Raw genomic sequence first — 25,516 nt, forward strand, 5'->3', positions numbered from 1 at the left:
TGAGAGGTTGAGGGGACCTCTGGATGTGACAGAGAGCTCAACCTGTTGTGGGAATATAGGTAGCAAGGGTAGGGAGATCAGGTCTGACAGCCACAGCCTAAGAGCCAAAGAGCTACTGATGATCCTTGAGACAGCATGGACCGCTGATGCACACAGGTCCACTGATTGAGGTCCATTGATTGACAGGTCCAGACAATCCACCATGTGACAGCCATGAAGACCTGCTGTGCACTATCCAACTCCCCTTTCCTTTCTGTGCATTATTCGGGCCCACCATCCATGTAAAGCCAGTCATCCTCTACCATTTTCCATCTAGGGGAGTCCCCAATGTTGTACAATGTGGCAAACTTGGAACCAGCACTAGCTGGAAATGGTCAACGTGGCTGCAGGATGTGTTTCTCAGATGCCCTTTAGGTCATTATAAAGTCAATATAAGAAAATTACCTTAGGGGTCATGCCCTCCTACTCCCATCATGCACCTGACGCCATAACACTTCTGGTATTTAAAAAAAAGCCATGGAAATGGGCTGTGCTTGAGCCCTCCTTCCCCAAATGCCACACCCTTTGAGTATTCCATTAGGATCCACTCTTATCCTTATGCGTCTGGAGCACATATAGGGAAGGCCTAAACTTTTTGATGGGGGATCCTTTTGATGGTTTTTTTTTTTTTGATGTTGCAAGTTTCTCCTTGGTGTGAGGCATTTCTTTGAGGCATTTTTGTATTTTGATTGTTTGTTCACACACTCTCTCTAGCTGACCTTAGATCTCGAGTTTGCATGTTTTCTTTATTCTAAAATCCTGCTATCTTGTACAACTTTATGCATCCATCTTTCAATTCTAGCACAAGGGGAGGGGAGAACCTTCCATCAAGTCTAGGTAGGAGCCATTCCAGCCCGTAACAGACCTGTCAATGAGATGACAGCATGACCTGTGGAAACATGCGTTTTTGGCAGTCAACATGTTCTCCATAACAAGAAAGAATTTTTTTGGCATTAGGAAAGGTAGCCAGACATTGTTGTGTTTCCTATTGTTGTAATCAACATCGCCTGGGCCCTCACTGGGCTCCTGATGAATGGTAGCCTGCTGTTCTCCCTCTTCCAGTGTGCCCCTGGATGTGGGCTCACACACATCAAATACTCCTCAGTTTTCACTTAAGCTGTCACAGTATTCTCAGCATCGCTTCTGGTTTCCAGGAAGTTAGGTGATTCAAACTTCAAACTACCTGGCCTACAAAAAGAACGTTTTAGAAAACACTAAATGAAATAAGGCCCCACAGAAAACTAAAATCTCTGATCTGGAGACCCAGCCAACAACATCCACAAAAGAACAAAATTCTCCTTGACAATATTTACAAAGTTCTATTATGCTATGGAAACTGATTTAGTTTATGTTTTCCCTCAAGTTGGGTTTCAAGATAAAGCTTGAGTGGCTTCAACACTTCTTTACCACATCAACTCACAACACGCTTTAGGTCAAACCACAAGCCAAATCAAGGACAAAACTGTCACTTTAGGGAGAGACTTGGGTCCTGTACCACTGCCTAAATTTTAAAATTGACATGTAACTACACATGTGTATTTACAAGGTTCAACAGGATGTTTTGATACATGTGTATATCACTTAATGACCAAATTTGAGTAATTAGCAGATCTGAAGACTCAAATATTTATCATTTCTTTGTGTAGAGAACTTTCAAAATCTTTTTAAAGCTATTTGGAATATACAATGTGTTCTCGTTAGCTATAGTCCTCCTGCTGTGCAATGGAACACCAGACCTTGTTCATGACAACTGTAACATTTTACTCATAGTCTAACCTAAAGAATTTCACTAACAAAATGTATAACACACTTATGAAGAAAACAGAACACCGTGTTCCCTCAGATGATAGAAAAGGTTCAAATGTTTTCCATCTCATTTATACAGAACAACATGGATGGACCTTGGTGCAGTGTTTATGACACCACCTGGAAACTCACATCACATTTTTGAGTGCATTTATTCAAGTCTCAGTTGCAGGCCCAATTCCAGGTTCTAGTGAATTTACATCCTTGGAAGTGGCATCAGTGATGGTGCACAGAATTCGGTACCTGCCAGCCCCAGGGAGACCTGAATTTTATTTCAGCCCTTGAGTTTTTTCTGGTTCACCTCTGGCTGTTGGAGACATTTCATCATTGGACCTGTGTGGTGTATTTCTCTCTCTCTCTCTCTCTCTCTCTCTCTCTCTCTCTCTCTCCCACTCCTTCCCCCTTCTAGCTTTCCCTCTGCAACTCTGCCTTGACAAATATTCAGGAGAACAAAATACTTTGGTGCAACCAGTATTGGTTTAGCAGTAATTTGTTGGCAGATTATTACTTTACAGTTAAAGGGCTGCACTTCAAGAATACATAGCTCCAAAGCATTGTCTCATGAAGCAGCAGCAGCAATGAGAGAGTCTGGAGGATGAATTAAATAGTTTTCCTTGGGGTCTGCGGTTTCATAAGGCTTGAGCTAGCAACAGTGTGTCATGCAGTTCTTTGATTGTATTTTACTTACCATACAGGATGCTTCTTGGTTAGTGGTATGAGCACTTGTTCTGAGAAATCTCCAAGAAAATCATTTGTGAAGAGTTCCTATAAAAGAGGCCTCAGAGAAAAAAGAAACTTAGCTGAATATACATTTTATTTTGAGTTGAACAGTGATGGGATCCTTTTTCCCTAAGCCTCCTCTATTTCTGCCACTCTTTCATAATAAAACAAGACGGATAAGACAATTCTGATATTGATACCTAATGCATACTGCCATGGGACTAAATTTCTTTTTTTTAATTAAACATTTATTTAATGAACATAAATTTCCAAAGTACAGCTTATGGGTTACAATGGCTTCCCCCTCCCATAACTTCCCTCCCACCCACAACCCTCCCCTTTCCTGCTCCCTCTCCCCTTCCAATCACATCATGATTCATTTTCAATTCTCTTTATATACAGAAGATCAGTTTAGTATATATTAGGTAACGATTTCAACAGTTTCTCCCAATATAACAACACAAAGTGAAAAAAAAATACTGTTGGAGTACTAGTTATAGCATTAAATCACAGTGTACAGCACATTAAAGACAGAGATCCTACATAATATTTTTTAATTAATTAATTTTCTATGCCATTTCCAATTTAACACCAGGTTGTTTTTTTCATTTCCAATTATCTTTATATACAGAAGATTGATTCAGTATATAATTAGTAAAGATCTCATCAGTTTGTACCCACGCAGAAACACAAAGTTTAAAAATACTGTTTCAGTACCAGTTATAGCATCACTTCACATTAGACAACACATTAAGGACAGATCTCACATGGGATGTAAGTACACAGTGACTCCTGTTGCTGACTTAACAATTTGACACTCCTGTTCATGGCATCAGTAATCTCCCCAGGCTCTAGTCATGAGTTGCCAGGGCTATGGAAGCCTTTAGAGTTCGCTGACTTTGATCTTATTCCGATAGGGTCATAGTCAAAGTGGAAGTTCTCTCCTCCCTTCAGAGAAAGGTACCTCCTTCTTTGATGGCCCCGTTCTTTCCACTGGGATCTCACTCACAGAGATCTTTCATTTAGGTCTTCTTTTTTTATTTTCCATGGTTTCTTGTCTTTCCATGCCTACAATACTCTCATGGGCTCTTCCGCGCGATCGAAATGCCTTAAGGGCTGATTCTGAGGCCAGAGTGTTGTTTAGGATGTCTGGCATTCTATGAGTCTGCTGTGTATCCCACTTCCCATGTTGAATCTTTCTCTCCCTTTTTGATTCTATCAGTTAGTATTAGCAGACACTTGTCTTGTTTGTGTGATCCCTTGGATTCTTAGACCTATCGGAGCCATCAATTGTGAGCTGAAATTGATCACTTGGACTAGTGCGATGGCATTGGTACATGCCACCTTGATGGGATTGTATTGGAATCCCCTGGCACATTTCTAACTCCATCATTTGGGGCAAGTCTGATTGTGCATGTCCCAAATTGTGCATCTCCTCCCTCTCTTTTTCCACTCTTAAATTTAACAGGGATCACTTTTCAGTTAAAATTTAAACATCTAAGAATAATTGTGTGTTAATTACAGAGTTCAACCACTAGTACTAGAACAACAACAACAAAAACAACAACAAATACTAAAAAGGATAAAGTATTACATTGTACATCTAGAGTCAGGACAAAAGCTGATCAGGTCATTGTTTCTTATAGTGTCCATTTCACTAAACAGGTTTCCCCTTTGGTGCTCAGTTGTCGCCGATCAGGGAAAACAAATGATATTTTTCTCTTTGGGACTGGCTTAATTCACTCAGTATGATGCTTTCCAGATTGCTCCATCTTGTTGCAAATGACTGGGTTTCGTTGTTTCTTACTGCTGTATAGTATTCTATGGAGTACATGTCCCATAATTTCTTTATCCAGTCTACTGTTGATGGGCATTTGGGTTGGTTCCAGGTCTTAGCTATTGTGAATTGAGCTGCAAGAAACATTAATGTGCAGATGGCTTTTTTATTTGCCAAATTAATTTCCTTTGGGTAAATTCCAAGGAGTGGGATGGCTGGGTTGTATGGTAGGGTTATGTTCAGGTTTCTGAGGAATCTCCAGACTGACTTCCATAGTGGCTTAACCAGTTTGCATTCCCACCAACAGTGGGTTAGTGTCCCTTTTTCCCCACATCCTCTCCAGCATCTGTTGTTGGTAGATTTCTGAATGTGAGCCATTCTCACCGGGGTGAGCTGAAACCTCATTGAGGTTTTGATTTGCATTTCTCTGATTGCTAGTGATCTTGAACATTTTTTCATGTGTCTGTTGGCCATTTGGATTTCCTCTTTGGAAAAATGTCTATTGAGGTCCTTGGCCCATCTCTTAAGTGGATTGTTTGTTCTGTTGTTGTGGATTTTCTTGATTTCTTTGTAGATTCTGGTTATCAAGCCTTTTTCTGTAGTATAGTTTGCAAATATTTTTTTTCCCATTCTGTCGGTTGCCTCATCACTTTCCTGACTGTTTGTTTTGAAGTACAGAAACTTCTCAATTTGATGCAATCCCAAATGTTAATTTTGGTTATGACTGCATGTGCTCCTGGGGTCTTTTCCAAGAAGTCTTTGCCTGTGCCTATATCTTGCAGGGTTTCTCCAATGCTCTAATAATTTGATGGTTTCGGGCCGTAGATTTAAGTCTTTAATCCACGTTGAGTGAATTTTTGTGTAAGGTGAAAGGTAGGGGTCTTGCTTCAAGCTTCTGCACGTGGAAATCCAATTTTCCCAGCACCATTTATTGAATAGACTGTCCTTATTCCAGGGATTAGATTTGGATCTTTGGTCAAATATAAGTTGGCTGTAGATGTTTGGATTGATTTCTGATGTTTCTATTCTGTTCCATTGGTCTATCCATCTGTTTCTGTACCAGTACTATGCTGTTTTGATAACAACTGCCCTGTAGTATGCCCTGAAATCTGGTATTGTGACGCCTCCAGCTTTGTTTTTGTTGTACAAGATTGCTTTAGCTATTCGAGGTCTTCTGTGTCTCCATATGAATTTCAGCATCATTTTTTCCAGATCTGAGAAGAAGGTCTTCGGTATCTTGATTGGTATTGCATTGAATGTATAAATTGCTTTTGGGAGAATAGACATTTTGATGATATTGATTCTTCCAATCCATGAGCGTGGAAGATTTCTCCATTTTTTGGTATCCTCTTCTATTTCTTTCTGTAAGGTTTTGTAGTTTTCATCGTAGAGATCTTTCACGTCCTTGGTTAAGTTTATTCCAAGGTATTTGATTGTTTTTGTAGCTATTGTGAATGGGATTGATCTTAGAAGTTCTTCCTCAGCCATGGCATTGCCTGTGTATACAATGTCTGTTGATTTTTGTGGATTGATTTTATATCCTGCTACTTTGCCAAACTCTTCGATGAGTTCCAGCAGTCTCTTAGTTGAGTTCTTTGGGTCCCCTAAATAAAGAATCATATCATCTGCAAAGAGGGATAGTTTGAGTTCGTCCTTCCCGATTTGTATCCCTTTAATTTCTTTTTCTTGCCTAATAGCTCTGGCTAAAACTTCCAGAACTATATTGAATAGCAGTGGTGAGAGAGGGCATCCCTGTCTCGTACCAGATATCAGCGGAAATGCTTCCAACTTTTCCCCATTCAATAGGATGTTGGCCGTGGGTTTTTCATATATTGCTTTGATTGTATTGAGGAATGTTCCTTCCATACCCAGTTTGCTTAGAGTTTTCATCATGAAAGGGTGTTGTATTATATCAAATGCTTTCTCTGCATCTATTGAGAGAATCATATGGTTTTTCTTCTGCAGTCTGTTAATGTAGTGTATTACGTTGATTGTTTTGCAAACGTTGAACCATCCCTGCATACCTGGGATAAATCCCACTTGGTCTGGGTGGATGGTCTTTCTGATGTGTTGTTGCATTCTATTGGCCAGAATTTTATTGAGTATTTTTACATCTATGTTCATCAGGGATATTGGTCTGTAATTCTCTTTCAACGCTGCATCTTTTTCTAGCTTAGGAATTAAGGTGATGCTGGCTTCATAGAAAGAAATTGGGAGGATTCCCTCTTTCTCAATTGTTCTGAATAGTTTGAAAAGAATTGGAGTTAGTTCTTCTTTAAATGTCTGGTAGAATTTTGCCATGAATCCATCTGGTCCTGGGCTTTTGTTTGTTGGGAGGGCCTTTATTACTGTTTCAATTTCTGTGTCAGTTATGGGTCTGTTTAGTTTTCTATGTCTTCCTGGCTCAATTTAGGTAGGTTGTATGTGTCCAAGAATCTGTCCATTTCTGATAGATTTCCCTGTTTGCTGGCATCCAAGTCCTTGTAGTAATTTCTGATGATTCTTTTTATTTCTGTGGTGTCTGTTGTTACGTTTGCATTTTCATCTCTGATCCTATTGATTTGGGTCTTTTCTCTTCTTTTTTTTAGTTAGTTGGGCCAATGGGGTGTCAATTTTGTTTATTTTTTCAAAAAACCAGCTCCTCGTTTGGCTGATTTTTTGTAATGTTTTTTTGGATTCAATCCTGTTGATTTCTTCTCTGATTTTAATTATTTCTCTTCTCTTACTGGGTTTGGGTTTGGTTTGCTGCAGATTTTCCAAATCCTTGAGATGACTTGAAAGCTCATCTATTTGGTGCCTCTCCAATTTCTTGATGTAGGCACCTATTGATATAAACTTTCCTCTTAACACTGCTTTTGTTGTATCCCTTAGGTTTTGCTATGTTGTGCTGTTATCCTCATTTACTTCCAGAAAATTTTTGATTTCTCTTTTAATTTCTTCTATGACCCATTGTTCATTCAGGAGCATATTGTTCAATCTCCATGTGTTTGCACGTGCTCTAGGGATTCCCGAGTTGCTAATTTCCAATTTCACTCCTTTGTGGTCTGAGAAGCTGAATGGTATGATTCTAATTCTTTTGAATTTGCTGAGACTTGCTTTATGGCCTAGTATGTGGTCAATCCTAGAGAAGGTTCCATGTACTGCTGAGAAGAATGTAAAGTCTTTAGATGTAGGATGAAATATTCTGTAGATATCTGTTAGATCCATTTGGGCTATAGTGTCATTTAAATCTACTGTCTCCTTGTTGATCTTCTGTCCTGTTGATCTGTCTATCTCTGAGAGTGGAGTATTGAAGTCCCCCAGTACTATTGTATTGGGGTCTAAGTCTCCCTTTAAGTCCCTTAACAAGTCTTTTAAATAAGCTGGTGCCCTGTAATTAGGTGTATATACATTGATAATCATTATATCTTCCTGTTGAATGGATCCCCTAATCATTAAATAGTGCCCCTCTTTGTCTCTCCTAACAGTTTTTGTGGTAAAGTTTATGTTGTCCAATATTAAGATGGCTACGCCCACTCTTTTTTCATTTCTGTTGGCGTGGTATATCTTTTTCCAGCCTTTCACCTTCAGTCTGTATGCATCATTGTTGGAAAGATGAGTTTCTTGTAAGCAGCAAATGGATGGGTTTTGTTCCTTAACCCAATCAGCCAATGGGTGTCTTTTAACTGGACAGTTCAAGCCATTAACATTCAATGTGACTATTGAGAAGGAGTAACTTTGCCCTGCGTTTGCCAAAGATTTTTTCTAATTTATGGTTTGAGACTCCTGTGATCTTTTGCTGTGAGTTTTCCTTCCTTTATCTTCTTTCATATTGGTGACCGTGTTTCTGTGTTTCTATATGTAACACATCTTTAAGCATCTTTAGCAGGGCTGGACGAGTTGCGACAAATTCTTTCAATTTCTGTTTGCTGTGAAAGGTCTTTATTTCACCTTCATTCACAAATGAGAGCTTTGCAGGATATAATATTTTGGGCTGGCAGTTATTCTCTCTTAGTTCCTGGGCTATATCTCGCCATTCTCTCCTGGCTTGTAGGGCTTCTGATGAGAAGTCAGCTGTGAGTCTAATTGGAGATCCTCTGCGAGTAATCTGGCGTTTCTCTCTTGCACATTTTAGGATCTTTCTTTGTGTTTCACTGTGGTGAGTTTGATTACGACGTGTCGTGGTGAGGATCTCTTTTGGTCATGTTTATTAGGGGTTCTATGAGCTTCCTGTACTAGGATGTCTCTCTCCTTCTCCAAACCTGGGAAATTTTCTGCTAGTATGTCACTGAAAATGCCTTCTAATCCTTTCTCCCTCTCCATGCCTTCAGGAAGTCCTAGAACCCAAATGTTGTGTTTTTTAATAGTATCCTGTAGATTCCTGACAGTATTTTTTAGATTTCTGATTTCTTCTACTTTTCTTTTATTTGACTATTTCCTTTCCTGTTCTCTGTCTTCTAATTCCGATATTCTCTCTTCTGCTTCACCCATTCTGTTTTTAAGGCTCTCTAATGTGTTTGTCATTTGATCTATTGAGTTCTTCATTTCATTATGGTTTCTTGTCACTATCACAGTTTCATGTTCTACTTGTTGTTTCATTTCATTTTAATTCCTCCTTAATATTTCATTTTCATGAGAGAGATTTTCTATCTTGTCCATGAAGGATTTCTGTAGTTCAAGAATTTGTTTTTGAGAACTTCTTAATGTTCTTAATCAATTTTTTGAGATCTGCTTCTTGCATTTCCTCTATCTCTTCATCTTCATAATCTTGCATTGGGGTGTCTTGGTCATTTGGGGGCATTATAGTGTCTTCCTTGCTCTTGTGACCTCGGTTTCTGCATTTGTTGTTTGGCATGTTGGAGATAATCTATGGTTTCTTTTTTTTGTTTGGCTGTGGTGTTTTTTTCTCGTTATACTATGCCTCTAAGTGGGCTGTCTGCTTTGATGGGTCCTTAGAGGCTGTGATGGGTGTGGCCAGAGAGCTCCGCTTGATTCTTCGGGTTTAAGGCTGTACAAAAAGTGACTCACCCAGATTGTTCTCTCCCTTGCTCCTTGCTGGATCTCTCTCTCTCTCTCTCTCTCTCTCTCTCTCTCTTTTTTTTTTTCGACTCAGTTGGGAAGTAATTCCGCTCAGGTGAGTGGAATTGAGTGTAGTTGAAATCTGGCCTCTGTGAGTATTCGTTTGATCTACCCCTGGGACCACACAAAGAGTTTATGCAGCCCTCAATGTGTTTTCAAATTTCACTGCGGTTCCAAGGTTACTGAGTTTGTGAACTCCTTGGCGGCGCTTTACATATGTAAAATGGTGCCTGCTCTTTGTTTTGCTCAGAGACCTCTGCTTTTCCCCCCCAATGTCTCGGGTTTCTGACGCCCTTGTCTTACCTCCTGTTGGTTCCTGTGCTGGGGAGATTCTGAGGCTGGTCTCCCATGGTTGGGTTTCCACGCGGTGGGCTCCCTGTAGGTCCTCTGTGTCATATCCACTAGATCTGGAAGCGTTTTCTCTGCAGTTTTTTTCTTGAATCTTTTCCTGAGGCTACAGTAATTCCACTTTTATGAAACTTTATTTTCCCAAACTAAGGCGCACGTTCTCACTATCCGGCATCTTGGCTCCGCCCCCCCTCATGGGACTAAATTTCTAAGTAATATAAATGAAAAAATCTCTAGCTGCATACATGATAAATCAAATGCAGAACAATTAAAATTAACATAAATCATTAGTTTTTTCCTCTTCTTTCTCTTTTGCAAATCTGCTCTAATGTTGAGATTTGCATTTTCACCATGGTAGTTATCATTTCACTTCTAATGAAGGCCTCCCATGAGTATTTCTTGGAGGGCCATTCCAGTGGTGGGGATTATGCATTTATTAAGGTCCATGAATGCTATCACATTTAAAATAATTTATTAATTATTTACTAACATATGGAAGTACGCACATACACACACAGGGAGAGACAGAGAGAGACATAAAGAGAGAAAGTCAGTCATCAGCTTGGTTTGCCTACCTGCCCTCAGTGACCACTGTTAAATCACGCTGAATCTCACACCAACAACTCAATCCATGTCTCTGAAATGTGTGGCTGGGAATAAGTAATTGAGCCATCAATGCTGCCTCCAAAGGTCTGCAAAACAGGAATTAGAGGGACGAGCCAGAGCTGAGAGAAATACTGGCATTCTGCTCTGTGATGCAGGCGCCCCAACTAGTGTCTTCGTCACTAGACCAAATGCCTGCCCCCATTTCTATTATTCCATAGAAATTCCAGTGGACCTACCAGTTACTCAAGTAAAGGAAACTGGGCTCAAAGAAGAGAACTTATTTCTTTGACTGTGGAGTTGACCTTTAGGTTTTATAATGGTCAGCATCTGTGTGGTGTGTTGGGTTTGGTGTTAGCAGAACAGATCTATATCAAATTGGAGTAATTAGTGGATTTTTCTTCAAAGATTTACCTTTTTGTGTTTATAGCATTAAAAATCCTCTTCTAATTATTTTGGGGAAGTTTTAAGTAGGCCAAATGTGATGGAGTGTGACTGGTTTCAAACAATTTACGTCAGGCCTAAAAATGGATACTGACACAGAAAGTACATTAAACAAATTTATGACAGCACAATTCATAGCCTTTCATTTGCTCCATTGGGTGCTCATTGCAAGGAGAGGAGCATGGCATGCTCTAGTATCAAAGTCAATAATGAGGATGCCTTCACAAAGTAGGATACAAAGGGGGGCTGTGTCAACTACTCAGGAAAATCACTATAGTTCAGCAAGTCTTATGGATTGAAAGTTTATGTTCCCCCACTCAGATTTCAAATGTTGAAATTTAATCCCCAATGCAATAGTATTTGGAGGTGACATCTATGAGAGGTGATTGGATCATGAGAGTGGGGACCTCAATAATAGGATAAATGCCCTCTTAAAACAGACCTCAGATCAGCTAATGTTTTCTTGAGGATTTTTGCATCCATATTCATCAGGGAAATTGGTCTGTAATTCTCTTTTTCTGTTGCATCTTTTTCTGGTTTAGGAATTTAAGTGATGCAGGCTTCATAGAATGGATTTGGGAAGATTTCTATCCTTTAAATTGTTTTGAATAGCTTGAGAAGAATAGGAGTTAGTTCTTTTTTAAATGTCTGGTATAATTCAACAGTGAATCTGTCTGGTCATGGGCTTTACTTTGTTGGGAGGGCCTTTATTACTGATTCAATTTCTGTCTAGGTTATTGATTTGTTTAGATTTTCTGTCTTCATGACACATTTTGTGTAGATAGTATGTGTCTAGGAATCTATTCATTTCTTCTAGGTTTCCTAGTTTGTTGGCATGCAACTCTTTGTAGCAAGTCCTAATGATTCTTTTAATTTCTGTGATGTCTGTTGTTACATTTCTTTTTTCATCTCTGATTTTGTTGATTTGGGTATTTTCCTTCTTTTCTTGGTTACTTGCATGAGTGGTGTATCAATTTTGTTTATTTAAAAAAAAACAGCTCTTCATTTCACTTATTTTTGTATTGTATATTTTGGTTCAATTTTGTTTGCTTCTTCTCTAAGTATAATTATTTCTTCCCTCCTACTTGTGAATCCAACAACACATCAGAAAGATCATTCACAGGGACCAAGTGGGATTTATCTCTGTTATGCAGTGATGGCTCAACATTTGCAAATCAATCAATGTGATACATCACATTAACAAACTGCAGAAGAAAAACCATGATTATCTCAAAAGATGCAGAGAAAGAATTTGATAAAATACAATATCCTTTCATGATGAAAACCTTAAGCGAAGTGGGTATAGAAATAAGATTCCTCAACACAGTCAAAGCAGTTTATGACAAACACATGACCAGCATCCTATTGAATGGGGAAAAGCTGGAAGCATTCCCCCTAAGATCTGGAACCAGACAAGGATGCTCACTCTCACTGGTGCTATTTAATATAGTAGTGGACATTTTAGCCAGAGTCATTAGGCAAGAAAAAGAAATCAGAGGGATACAAAATGGAAAGGAGGAAATCAGACTATCACTATTTGCAGATGGCATGATCCCGTATATATAAGAGATCCAAAAGACTCCACTGAGAGACTATTGGAACTCATGGAAGAGTTTGGTAAAGTAGCAGGATATAAAAATCAACATGGAAAAATCAATGTCCTTTGTATACACAGACAATGTTATAGCTGAGAAAGAACTTTTAAGATCAGTTCACAATAGATCCAAAAATAATCAAATACCTTGAAATAAATTTAAACAAGGCTATCAAAGATCTCTACTATGAAAATTACAAAACAATACATAAATAAATAGAAGAAGACATTGAAAAATGGAAAAAATCTTCCAAGTTATTGGATTGAAACAATCAACATCATCAAAATGTCCATACTTCCAAAAGTAATTTACAGATTCAATGTGATATTAATCAAAATAACAGCATTCTTTGCAGATCTAGAAAGAATGATGCTGAAATTCATATGGAAACACAAGAGACTTCAAATACCTAAAGCAATCTTATACAACAACAACAAAAAAAGCTAGAGGCATCACAATACCTAATTATTTCAAGATATACTGCAGGGAAATTATAAACAAAACAGCCTGGTACTGGCAGAAAACAAACTTTAGAACAATGGAACATAATAGAAACTCTATGTATACAAAGGCTGTTGATTTTTGTGCATTGATTTTATATCCTGCTACTTTGCCAAACTCTTCGATGAGTTCCAGCAGTCTCTTAGTAGAGTTCTTTGGGTCCCCTAAATAAAGAATCATATCATCTGCAAAGAGGGATAGTTTGAGTTCGTCCTTCCCGATTTGTATCCCTTTAATTTCTTTTTCTTGCCTAATAGCTCTGGCCAAAACTTCCAGAACTATATTGAATAGCAGTGGTGAGAGAGGGCATCCCTGTCTGGTACCAGATTTCAGTGGAAATGCTTCCAACTTTTCCCCATTCAATAGGATGTTGGCCGTGGGTTTTTCATATATTGCTTTGATTGTATTGAGGAATGTTCCTTCCATACCCAGTTTGCTTAGAGTTTTCATCATGAAAGGGTGTTGTATTTTATCAAATGCTTTCTCTGCATCTATTGAGAGAATCATATGGTTTTTCTTCTGCAGTCTGTTAATGTAGTGTATTACGTTGATTGTTTTGCGAATGTTGAACCATCCCTGCATACCGGGGATGAATCCCACTTGGTCTGGGTGGATGATCTTTCTGATGTGTTGTTGCATTCTATTGGCCAGAATTTTATTGAGTATTTTTGCATCTATGTTCATCAGGGATATTGGTCTGTAATTCTCTTTCAATGTTGCGTCTCTTTCTGGCTTAGGAATTAAGGTGATGGTGGCTTCATAGAAAGAATTTGGGAGGATTCCCTCTTTTTCGATTGCTCTGAATAGTTTGAGAAGAATTGGAGTTAGTTCTTCTCTAAATGTCTGGTAGAATTTTGCCATGAATCCATCTGGCCCTGGGCTTTTCTTTGTTGGGAGGGCCTTTATTACTGTTTCAATTTCTGTGTCAGTTATGGGTGTGTTTAAGTTTTCTATGTCTTCCTGGCTCAATTTAGGGAGGTTGTATGTGTCCAAGAATCTGTCCATTTCTGATAGATTTCCCTGTTTGCTGGCATCCAAGTCCTTGTAGTAATTTCTGATGATTCTTTTTATTTCTGTGGTGTCTGTTGTTACGTTTCCCATTTCATCTCTGATCCTATTGATTTGGGTCTTTTCTCTTCTTTTTTTAGTTAGTTGGGCCAATGGGGTGTCAATTTTGTTTATTTTTTCAAAAAACCAGCTCCTCGTTTGGCTGATTTTTTGTAATTTTTTTTGATTCAATCCTGTTGATTTCTTCTCTGATTTTAATTATTTCTCTTCTCCTACTGGGTTTGGGTTTGGTTTGCTGCAGATTTTCTAGATCCTTGAGATGACTTGAAAGCTCATCTATTTGGTGCCTTTCCAATTTCTTGATGTAGGCACCTATTGATATAAATTTTCCTCTTAACACTGCTTTTGTTGTATCCCATAGGTTTTGCTATGTTGTGCTGTTATCCTCATTTACTTCCAGAAAATTTTTGATTTCTCTTTTAATTTCTTCTATGACCCATTGTTCATTCAGGAGCATGTTGTTCAATCTCCATGTGTTTGCACGTGCTCTAGGGATTCCTGAGTTGCCAATTTCCAATTTCATTCCTTTGTGGTCTGAGAAGCTGCATGGTATGATTCTAATTCTTTTGAATTTGCTGAGACTTGCTTTATGGCCTAGTATGTGGTCAATCCTAGAGAGGGTTCCATGTACTGCTGAGAAGAATGTAAAGTCCTTAGATGTAGGATGAAATGTTCTGTAGATATCTGTTAGATCCATTTGGGCTATAGTGTCATTTAAATCTACTGTCTCCTTGTTGATCTTCTGTCCTGTTGATCTGTCTATCTCTGAGAGTGGAGTATTGAAGTCCCCCAGTACTATTGTATTGGGGTCTAAGTCTCCCTTTAAGTCCCTTAACAAGTCTTTTAAATAAGCTGGTGCCCTGTAATTAGGTGCATATACGTTGATAATCATTATATCTTCCTGTTGAATGGATCCCTTAATCATTATATAGTGCCCCTCTTTGTCTCTCCTAACAGTTTTTGTGGTAAAGTTTATGTTGTCCGATATTAAGATGGCTACGCCCGCTCTTTTTTCATTTCTGTTGGCATGGTATATCTTTTTCCAGCCTTTCACTCTCAGCTTGTATGGATCATTGTTGGATAGATGGGTTTCTTGTAAGCAGCAAAAGGATGGGTTTTGTTCCTTAACCCAATCAGCCAATCGGTGTCTTTTAACTGGACAGTTCAAGCCATTAACATTCAATGTGACTATTGAGAAGGAGTAACTTTGCCCTGCCATTAGCCAAAGATACTTTCTAATATATGGTTTGTGATTCCTGTGATCTTTTGGTGTGAGGTTTCCTACCTTTACCTTCTTTCATATTGGTGACCGTGTTTCTGTGTTTCTGTATGTAACACATCTTTAAGCATCTTTTGCAGGGCTGGATGAGTGGCGAGAAATTCTTTCAATGTCTGTTTGCTGTGAAAGGTCTTTATTTCACCTTCATTCATAAATGAGAGCTTTGCAGGATATAATATTCTGGGCTGGCAGTTTTTCTCTCTTAGCACCTGGGCTATGTCTCGCCATTCTCTCCTAGCTTGCAGGGTTTCTGAAGAGAAGTCAGCTGTGAGTCTAATTGGAGATCCTCTGAGAGTAATCTGACATTTCTCTCTTGCACATTTTAGGATCTTTTCTTTGTGTTTCACTGTGGTGAGTTTGATTACGACGTGTCGTGGTGAGGATCTCTTTTGGTCATGTTTATTAGGGGTTCTATGAGCTTCCTGTATTAGGATGTCTCTGTCTTTCTCCAAACCTGAGAAATTTTCTGCTAGTATGTCACTGAAAATGCCTTCTAATCCTTTCTCTCTCTCCATGCCTTCAGGTACTCCTAGAACCCGAATGTTGGGTTTTTTAATAGTATCCTGTAGATTCCTGACAGTATTTTTTAGATTTCTGATTTCTTCTTCTTTTCTTTGATTTGACTGTTTCCTTTCCTGTTCTCTGTCTTCTAAGTCTGATATTCTCTCTTCTGCTTCGTCCATTCTGTTTTTAAGACTCTCTAATGTGTTTGTCATTTGATCTATTGAATTCTTCATTTCATTATGATTTCTCATCACTATCACCATTTCTTGTTCCACTAGTTGTTTCATTTCAATTTGATTCCTCCTTAATATTTCATTTTCACGAGAGAGATTTTCTATCTTGTCCATGAAGGATTTCTGTAGTTCAAGAATTTGTTTTTGAGAACTTCTTAATGTTCTTATCAATTTTTTGAGATCTGCTTCTTGCATTTCTTCAATCTCCTCATCTTCATAATCTTGAATTGGGGTGTCTTTTTCATTTGGGGGTGTCATAGTGTCTTCCTTGTTCTTGTTACCTCGGTTTTTGCGTTTGTTGTTTGGCATGTTGGAGATATTTGGTTTCTTCACTGTGGTGTTTTTTCTTGTTACACTATGGCTCTATATTAAGTGGACTGTCTGCTTTCGGTGGTGCCTTAGAGGCTTGAGATGAGTGTGGACTGAGAGCTGTGTTTGGTTCCTCAGGGCTGAGGGTGTGTCAAAGATGACACTCCCAGGTTAGGTGTGGTAAATCTCTAGAAATCAATCCATACATCTACAACTAACTCATTTTGACAAAGGAAATAAAATCAATCCTTGAAGAAATGACAGTCTCTTTAACAAATGGTGCTGGGGAAACTGGATCTCCAAGAGTAGAAGTACGCAACTAGACCCCTTCCTTACATCTTACACAAAAATCAACTCAAAATGGATCAAAGACCTAAATCTATAGCCTGATACCATCAAACTACTACAGAACATTGAGGAAACTCTGCAAGACATTGGCATAGGTCAAGTCTTTTTGGAAAACACCCCAGAAGCACAGGGAATAATAGACAAAATTGAAAAATGGTTTTACAGTAAGCTGAGAAGCTTCTGCAATACAAAAGAAACATTCAACAAAGTGAAGAGGCAACTGGCAGAATGGGAGAAAATATTTGCAAATTACACAACTGATAAAGGGTTAACTTACAAACTCTATAAAGAATTCAAGAAATTAAACAACAAGGAAACAAACAATCCAGTTAAGAAATGGGGAAATGGGCAAAGGACTTGGACATGCATTCATGGCCAAGAGATACTTGAGAAAATGCTCTGGATCACTAGCCATCAGGGAATTGCAAATCAAAACCACAATGAGGTTTCATCTCACTCCAGTTAGAATGGCTCTCATACAGAAATCAATAAGTGACAAATGCTGGTCAGGAGATGGGAGGAAAGGTACCCTGGTCCACTGTTGGTGGGAATGTAAACTGGTGCAGCCACTGTGGAAGACAATGTGGAGATACCTCAGCAATCTGAATATAAACCTACCATATGATCCAGCCATTACACTCACTAGAATTTACCCAAAACAAAAGAAATCAGCTTATGAAAGTTATCTGTACCCTCATGTTCATTGCAGCACAACTCACAATTGCTAAGATATGAAATCAACCCTGATATCCATCAACTGTTTACTGGATAAAGAAATCATTGTATATATACACTATGGAGTACTATTCAGCTGTAAAAAATGAAATACTGTCTGTCACAACAAGATGCATGCAGCTAGAAACCATTATACAGAGTCAAATAATCCAGTCCCAAAAGGATAGATATCATATATTTTCCCTGATGCCAGGTAATAAAGTACCTGAAGTGTAATATATTGGAGTAAAATATCCATTTTGGAAATAGATGATTGTTTATAGCCCTTGTCTCTTCTGTTGAGGAACAGTGTTTTGTTTTGTTTTGCTTTTTTCTCTTCATACAATTGTTGGATTCTTTTTTTTATTAAACTTTTATTCAATGAATATAAATTTCCAAAGTATAGCTTATGGGTTACAATGGCTTCCCCCCTCCCATAACTTCCCTCCCGCCCGCAACCCTCCCCTTTCCCGCTCCCTTTCCCCTTCCATTCATGTAAAGATTCATTTTCAATTCTCTTTGTATACAGAAGATCAGTTTAGTATATATTAGGTAAAGATTTCAACATTTTGCCCATATAGCAACATAAAGTGAAAAAACTACCATTGGATTACTAATTATAGCATTAAATAGCAATGTACAGCACATTAAAGACAGAGATCCTACATAATTTTTTTTAAAAAATTAATTAATTTTCTATGCCATTTCCAATTTAACACCAGGTTTTTTTTTTCGTTTCCAATTATCTTTATATACAGAAGATCACTTCAGTATATAATTAGTAAAGACCTCATCAGTTTGTGCCCACACAGAAACGCAAAGTATAAAAATACTGTTTCAGTACTAGTTATAGCATCACTTGGCTTTAGACGACACATTAGGGACAGATCCCACATGGGGTGTAAGTACACAGTGACTCCTGTTGCTGATTTAACAATTTGACACTCCTGTTCATGGTGTCAGTAATCTCCCTAGGCTCTAGTCATGAGTTGCCAGGGCTATGGAAGCCTTTAGAGTTCGCTGACTTTGATCTTATTCCGATAGGGTCATAGTCAAAGTGGAAGTTCTCTCCTCCCTTTGGAGAAGGGTACCTCCTTCTTTGATGGCCCCGTTCTTTCCACTGGGATCTCACTCACAGAGATCATTCATTTAGGTCTTTTTTTTCCATGATATCTTGGCTTTCCATGCCTGCTATACTCTCATGGGCTCTTCAGCCAGATCTGAATGCCTTGAGGGCTGATTCTGAGGCCAGAGTGTTGTTTAGGACATCTGCCATCCTATGAGTCTGCTGTGTATCCCACTTCCCATGTTGGATCTTTCTCTCCCTTTTTGATTCTATCAGTTAGTATTAGCAGATACTTGTCTTGTTTGTGTGATCTCTTTGACTCTTAGACCTATCAGAGCTATCAATTGTGAGCTGAAATTGATCACTTGGGATAGGGTTAACTATATGACAAGTAGACTGAAATAGATCATTGTAAAAATTAAGAGTGGGAATCTGAGAGGGAGGGGGAGGAAGGGTTGGTGCGTGGCAGGAGGGAGGGTAGAGGGGAATGCCACTCTATTCCAAATCTGTATATATGAAATATATGAAATTTTTGTAACTTAAATAAAATTTGAAAGAGAGACCTCAGAGAGCTTTCTGATCTTTTTTGATATGTGACAATATTGTCCTGTATGAATTAATATTTGATCCCTTGCCAGACAGTAAATCAGAAGACACTAGGATCTTGGTCTTTTCAGCCTCCAAAACTGTATATAATTTCTGGTTTTATAAGCCACTAATTAAGTACTAGTCTGTTATAGCAGCATAATTAGACTGAGACAATTCCCATCAATAGTAACCCTCACCAAATCTAAGCAGATTCCTTTTGAAATAGACACCTGACCATTATTTCTCCCAGGAACACTAACCAATTACAGAGCTTCCTTTCTAAATTTAACTAGTCAAGGGTTACTAAGGTGGTCTGGAATCACTGACTTCTCATGAAGATTGTCCTGAGACCAGGTCTTTACTTCCAAAGGTAACACTACTATTGAGATAAATCTGTTTCAATGTTTCCAGTACCGCCTCTCCCCACTACAGAGCGCTAATCAAAAGATCACCTGCTACTGGTGAGTGTGTAACCTGACGTTCTGCACCTACATGCTTTGGGCAGTACCCCAGGAAGCTCTTGCTTTTCAATGACAAGCTGTATTCATCCATATTTTATTACTATAATGAAGTGCTTGAGGCCAGCTACTTATAAACAAAAAAGTCAGTTTATGTAGCTCACAATTTTGGAGTCTGAAATTTCAGAATCAGACAGCTCCTTTGGCTGATGCTCTGGTGAGGCCCTAATGATGGACAGCATCATGATGGGAGCACATTTGGGAAGATAGAGGGATTTGGGGGTAGCCTTGTTCTTATAAGAACTGACTTTTTCAGATAGGGTATGTGTTGAAGAGATTTCAGAAATAAGACCAGTGTAAGCAAATAATGAAGGATAGAATGAAAAGGGAGAGAATGATCCTGCAGGGGAAGCAGGACACACAGCAGACTCATAGAATGGCAAATGCCCAAAACAGCATTCCTGCCTCAGAATCAACCCTTGGGACATTCGAATCTGGCTAAAAGGTCCATGAGAGTCTCACAGGCATGGAAAGCTATGACACGATGGCAAAAAACAATCTAAATGAAAGACCCTGGTGAACAAGACCCCAGCAGAAGGAACAGGCCATCAAGGAGAGAGGCGCCTTTCTCTGAAGGGAGGAAGGAACCTCCACTGTGACACGGCCTTGACTAAACAAGTTCAGAGTCGGTGAACTCAAGGGGCTTCCATAGCCTAGACAGCTCATAGCAAGAGTCTCGGGTGATTGCTGATGTCACAAATAAGAGTTCCAATTGTTAAATCAACAACGGGAGTCACTGGGTACATGCTCCCCACGTAGGATCTCTGTCCTTAATGTGGTTTACTATGAAACTTAAAAACACTACTAGTCGAACAGTACCCTGTACCTTGTGTGGTTGTGTGAATGCAGCCTGTTGAAATCCTTGCTTAGTATATACTAAGTTGATCTTCAGTATATGAAGGTAATTGAAAATGAAACTTGATAAAGGGTGGGATGGGAGAGGGAAAGGGGAGGGCCACGGGAGGGAAGGAGGTTGGTGGGGGAAGCCACAACAATACAAGAGTTGCACTTTGTAAATTCACATTTATGAAATAAAAAATAAAGAACTCACTTTTTCAAGAGCTTAGCTAAGGTTTCACTAGAACTACCTTAAGTCTTCTGAGGGCATTCCCTCAATGTCCTAAGGACCTTTCATTTGGCACCACCTCTTACCATCACCACACTGAAGACCAAACTCCCTTCATGTAACTTGGGGGACAAATTAAAACTCTATCAAACCATAGCTACGTAGATCATTCTGTCTCCTTGTTACATGGACCTATCGCTGAGGAACAGGACCATCTGTCCCATTCTCTGGCTTGTGGCATGCCCCTAAACCCATGGTGATCACAAATGTTGCTCCATTGGTTGCCACACAGTGCCTTTCCTGGCCTTGATTGATACTGGTTCCAAATTACAGTGATCCCCAGAAACCCTATTAAATTGAAGTGAAGATCTTTGTTCTCTGGGCTATTACCAGAGATAAAATAGAGGCAAACAAGTTTGCCTCAAATCAGTTGTTGCCACAGTAATTTGCCCAATTTTTCAGAAGTCACAGCTCCTGCTTCCACCAGATTTTCTATTATTGGAAAGGATGCTGTAACTGAAAAAGAGGTTCAGTAGAATTAAACAAAAATCTAAGATCTTGCTGTTACCTTTCAAAATGGAGCTCTGTAGTTCTGTCTCAGTCTTTAAAATTGTTAATACAGCCCAAAATAAATTGGAAAAAAGGCTTTCAATGATTGGGTCCCATTATATAAGATCTATTAGGTGAAAATAATTATTACCACTTTGTCTCCATCTAATAGTCCAATTTTGCTTTTTACAAATCTGGAACAAATAAATGATGACTCACAGTTAGCAGCAGTTTAATGCCATGGTACAACCCATTAGTGCCCCTGCACCTGCAATGATTGGAATGAGCAATACTGTACATTCTTCCCCTCACACATATAATTATATCTACTGTTAAATCTGCTGTTATAAATCTGTACAATATATTCTATTTGCAGTGCATTTAATGGCTTTCAGCCTCAGTTTGTATTCAGCTGTGAAAGGACACAATAAACCTTTACTCAGTTACCCCTCAGTATCTCAGTCATTGCAAAGAATCTCTGCTGGCAATATCATCATCGGATCCTGTTGTCCCGAGACACCCAGGTTTGGTATAACATTGGTGCTTTGCTCTTGCATGGAGATTTACTAGATACTGTCAAATAGGGCATAAAAATGCTCACCACTGCATTCATTGAGAATGGATGGATTATTGTTTTATCTAAGTTTCAGAGTCGGGTCACTCCTACAAAAACATAGTCCCTCTCTTTACCCCTTTCTCTCTCTCTAAAGGCAGACACTTGCTTTCCATTTCTTTTGCTTTCCTCCAGAATTTTTAAGTACATATCTGTAATTCTTTATGCATTTAGAAATGTACAAAAATGGGATCCATGTTTTCTCCTGGCTCTGCAGCTTACTTTCATTTAGAGCACTTAGTTCTCTTTCAGGGGCTATGCAGTGGTAATCTGCTGATATAGCCATAAGTTTATAGCCCACACCTGTTCAAATTTGTTGGTAGCCCTCTATACCTGTTGGTAGTAGTTCAAATTTAATCTTTTTAAAATGTATTTTTGGGTTATTTTCTTTCAAATTATATATTGTAACTTACTTAAAATAATCAATATGTAGCTGGGATTTTCTGGCTCAAAAATCATGTAGTATCTTTAAGTGTTGATTCTGATAGGTGGACCTGCCAGAAAGTTCCACATTATACCACCAGCAGATTCACAATGGTTGCCTATTTCCTTTCACCTTCGATAACATGGAGGATGTTCAAGCATTTTGATTTTTGCCAGTCTTAAAAAAGTCTGAAATGATATCTCAAAATGATTTGTTTTGGTGTTCATGAATGAATTAAACTGTGTAGTAATATGTCATTTAAATTTTTTGTTAACGATCTGATCTTTTGTTATTTTTCTAATAATACATCTTTTTTTAGAAACATAGACTTGTCATGTCCTGGCTTCTCACTTCCAATCCAGCTCCCTGGGAATGGCCTACAAATACAACACAAGATGGCCTAAGTATTCAGCCTCATCCAGCACTGACCATTGTGGCAATCTGGGGAGGGAATCAGCAAATAGAAGATTCTCTCTCTCCCTCTCTCTTTCTCTCCTTCTCTCCTTCTCTCTCTGAATCTCTAACTTCCAAAATAAATAAATAATTCTTAAGAAAAAGAATCAAACCAGTTCTCCCACTCGAAATTAACAATTGAAAGCATGCTTGATTTGAAAATCAAAGACCCGGAGACAATGCAGAAATTCCAATATATTTTAACAGGCTTTTTAAAGTTTTAAAGTAAATTGCTTTTAAAATGTCACTGATGTCAAAAATAAGTGTGTTGTTTTTTTTCATTTTCAATTATCTTTATATACAGAAGATCAATTTAGTATATATTAAGTAAAGATTTCAACAGTTTGCATTCACACAGAAACACAAAGTGTACTGTTTGAGTACTAGTTATAGCATTAATTCACATCGTACAACACATTAAGGACAGAGATGGGGAATAAGTGCACAGTGACTCCTCTTGTTGATTTAACAATTTGACACTCTTGTTTATGGCATCAGTAATCACCCTAGGCTCTTGTCATGAGTTGCCAAGGCTATGGAAGCTTTTTGAGTGCACCAACTCCGATCTTATTTAGACAAGGTCATAGTCAAAGCGGAAGTTCTCTCCTCCCTTCAGAGAAATGTACCTCCTTCATTGATGGCCCATTCTTTCAGCTGCAATCTCACGCACAGAGATCTTTCATTTTGGTCTTTTTTTTTTCCCAGAGTGACTTGGCTTTCCATGCCTGAAATATTCTGATGGGCTCTTTAACCAGATCTGAATGCCTTAAGGGCTGATTCTGAGGCCAGAGTGCTGTTTAGGACATCTGACATTCTATGAGTTTGCTGTGCATCCTGATTCCCATGTTGGATCATTCTCTCCTTATTAATTATTTCAGTTAGTAATAGCAGACACTAGTCTTGTTTATGTGATCCGTTTGACTCTTAGACCTATCAGTGTGATCAATTGAGAACTGAAATTGATCACTTGGACTAGTGAGATGGCATTGGTACATGCCACCTTGACGGGATTGAATAGGAATCCCCTGGCACATTTCTAACTCTACCATTAGGGGCAAGTCCTTGAGCATGTCCAAAAATGTACATCTCCTCCCTCTCTTATTCCCACTCTTATATTTAACAGAGATCACTTTTCAGTTAAATTTAAACGCCTAAGAATATTTGTGTGTTAATTAAAGAGTTCAACCAATATTTTTAAGTAGAAATAAAAATACTAAAATGGATAAAGTATTAATACAGTCAGGACAAGGGCTGATCAAGTCACTATTTCTAATAGTGTCCATTTCACTTCAACAGGTTTCTATTTTGGTGTTCAGTTAGTTGTCATCGATCAGGGAGAACATATGATATTTGTCCCTTTCGGACTGGCTTATTTCACTCAGCATGATGTTTTCCAGATTCCTCCATTTTGTTACAAATGAGTGGATTTCATTGTTTTTTTACTGCTATATAGTATTCTGTAGAGTACATGCCCATAATTTCTTTATCCAGTCTACTGTTGATGGGCATTTAGGTTGATTACAGGTCTTAGCTATTGTGAATTGAGCTGCAATAAACATTAAGGTGCAGACAGCTTTTTTTTTTTAGTTTTTTTTTAAATTTAGTAAATATAAATTTCCAAAGTATAGTTTATGGGTTACAATGGCTTCCCCCCATAATTTCCCTCCCACTCTCACCCCCACATCTCCCACTCCCTCTCCCATTCCATTCATATCAAAATTCATTTTCAATTATCTTCATATACAGATTGATTTAGTATATATTAAGTAAAGATTTCATCAGTTTGTACCCATACAGAAACACAAAGTGTAAAATACTGTTTCAGTACTAGTTAACACATTAAGGACAGATCCCACATGTGAAGTAAGTACATAGTGACTCCTGTTGTTGACTTAACAATCTGACACTCTTGTTTATGGCGTCAGTAATCTCCCTAGGCCCTAGTCATGAGTTGCCGAGGCTATGGAAGCCTTTTGAGTTCGCCAAATTTGATCTTATTCCGACAGGGTCATAGTCAAAGTGGAAGTTCTCTCCTCCCTTCGGAGAAGGGTACCTCCTTCTTTGATGGCCCCGTTCTTTCCACTGGGATCTCACTCGCAGAGATCTTTCATTTAGGTCTTCTATTTTTTTTCCACAGCAGACAGCTTTTTTATTTGCCAATTTAATTTCCTTTGGGTAAATTCTAAGAGTGGGATGGCTGGGTTGTATGATAGGGTTATATTCAGGTTTCTGAGGAATCTCCAAACTGACTTCCATAGTGGCTTCACCAGTTTGCATTCCCACCAACAGTGGACTAGTGTCTCTTTTTGCCCACATTCTTGGTAGATTTCTGTATGTGAGCCATTCTCACCAGGGTGAGGTAAAAAACCTCATTGTGATTTTGATTTGCATTTCCCTGATGGCTAGTGATCCTGAACATTTTTTCTATGTGTCTGTTGGCCATTTGGATTTACTCTTTTGAAAAATGTCTGTTGAGGTCCTTGGCCCTTCTCTTACCTGAGTTGTTTTGCTATTTTGGAGTTTCTTGACATCTTTGCAGATTCTGGCTATGAATCTTTTATCTGTTGCATAGTTTGCAAATATTTTTTCCCATTCTGTCAGTTGCCTCTTCACTTTCCTGTTTCTTTTGCCATACAAAAACTTCTCAATTTGATGCAATCCAATTGTTAATTTTGGCTTTGACTGCCTGTGCCTCCGGGGTCTTTTCCAAGAAGTTTTTGCCTGTGTCTATATCTTGCAGGGTTTCTCCATTGCTCTCTAATAATTTGATGGTGTCAGGTCATAGATTTACATCTTTAATCCATGTTGAGTGGATTTTTGTGTAAGGTGTAATGTAGGGGTCTTGCTTCATGCTTCTGCATGTGGAAATCCAGTTTTTCCAGCATCATTTGTT

The sequence above is a fragment of the Lepus europaeus genome, chromosome X (assembly GCF_033115175.1).
Source record: "Lepus europaeus isolate LE1 chromosome X, mLepTim1.pri, whole genome shotgun sequence".
NCBI lineage: Eukaryota > Metazoa > Chordata > Mammalia > Lagomorpha > Leporidae > Lepus > Lepus europaeus.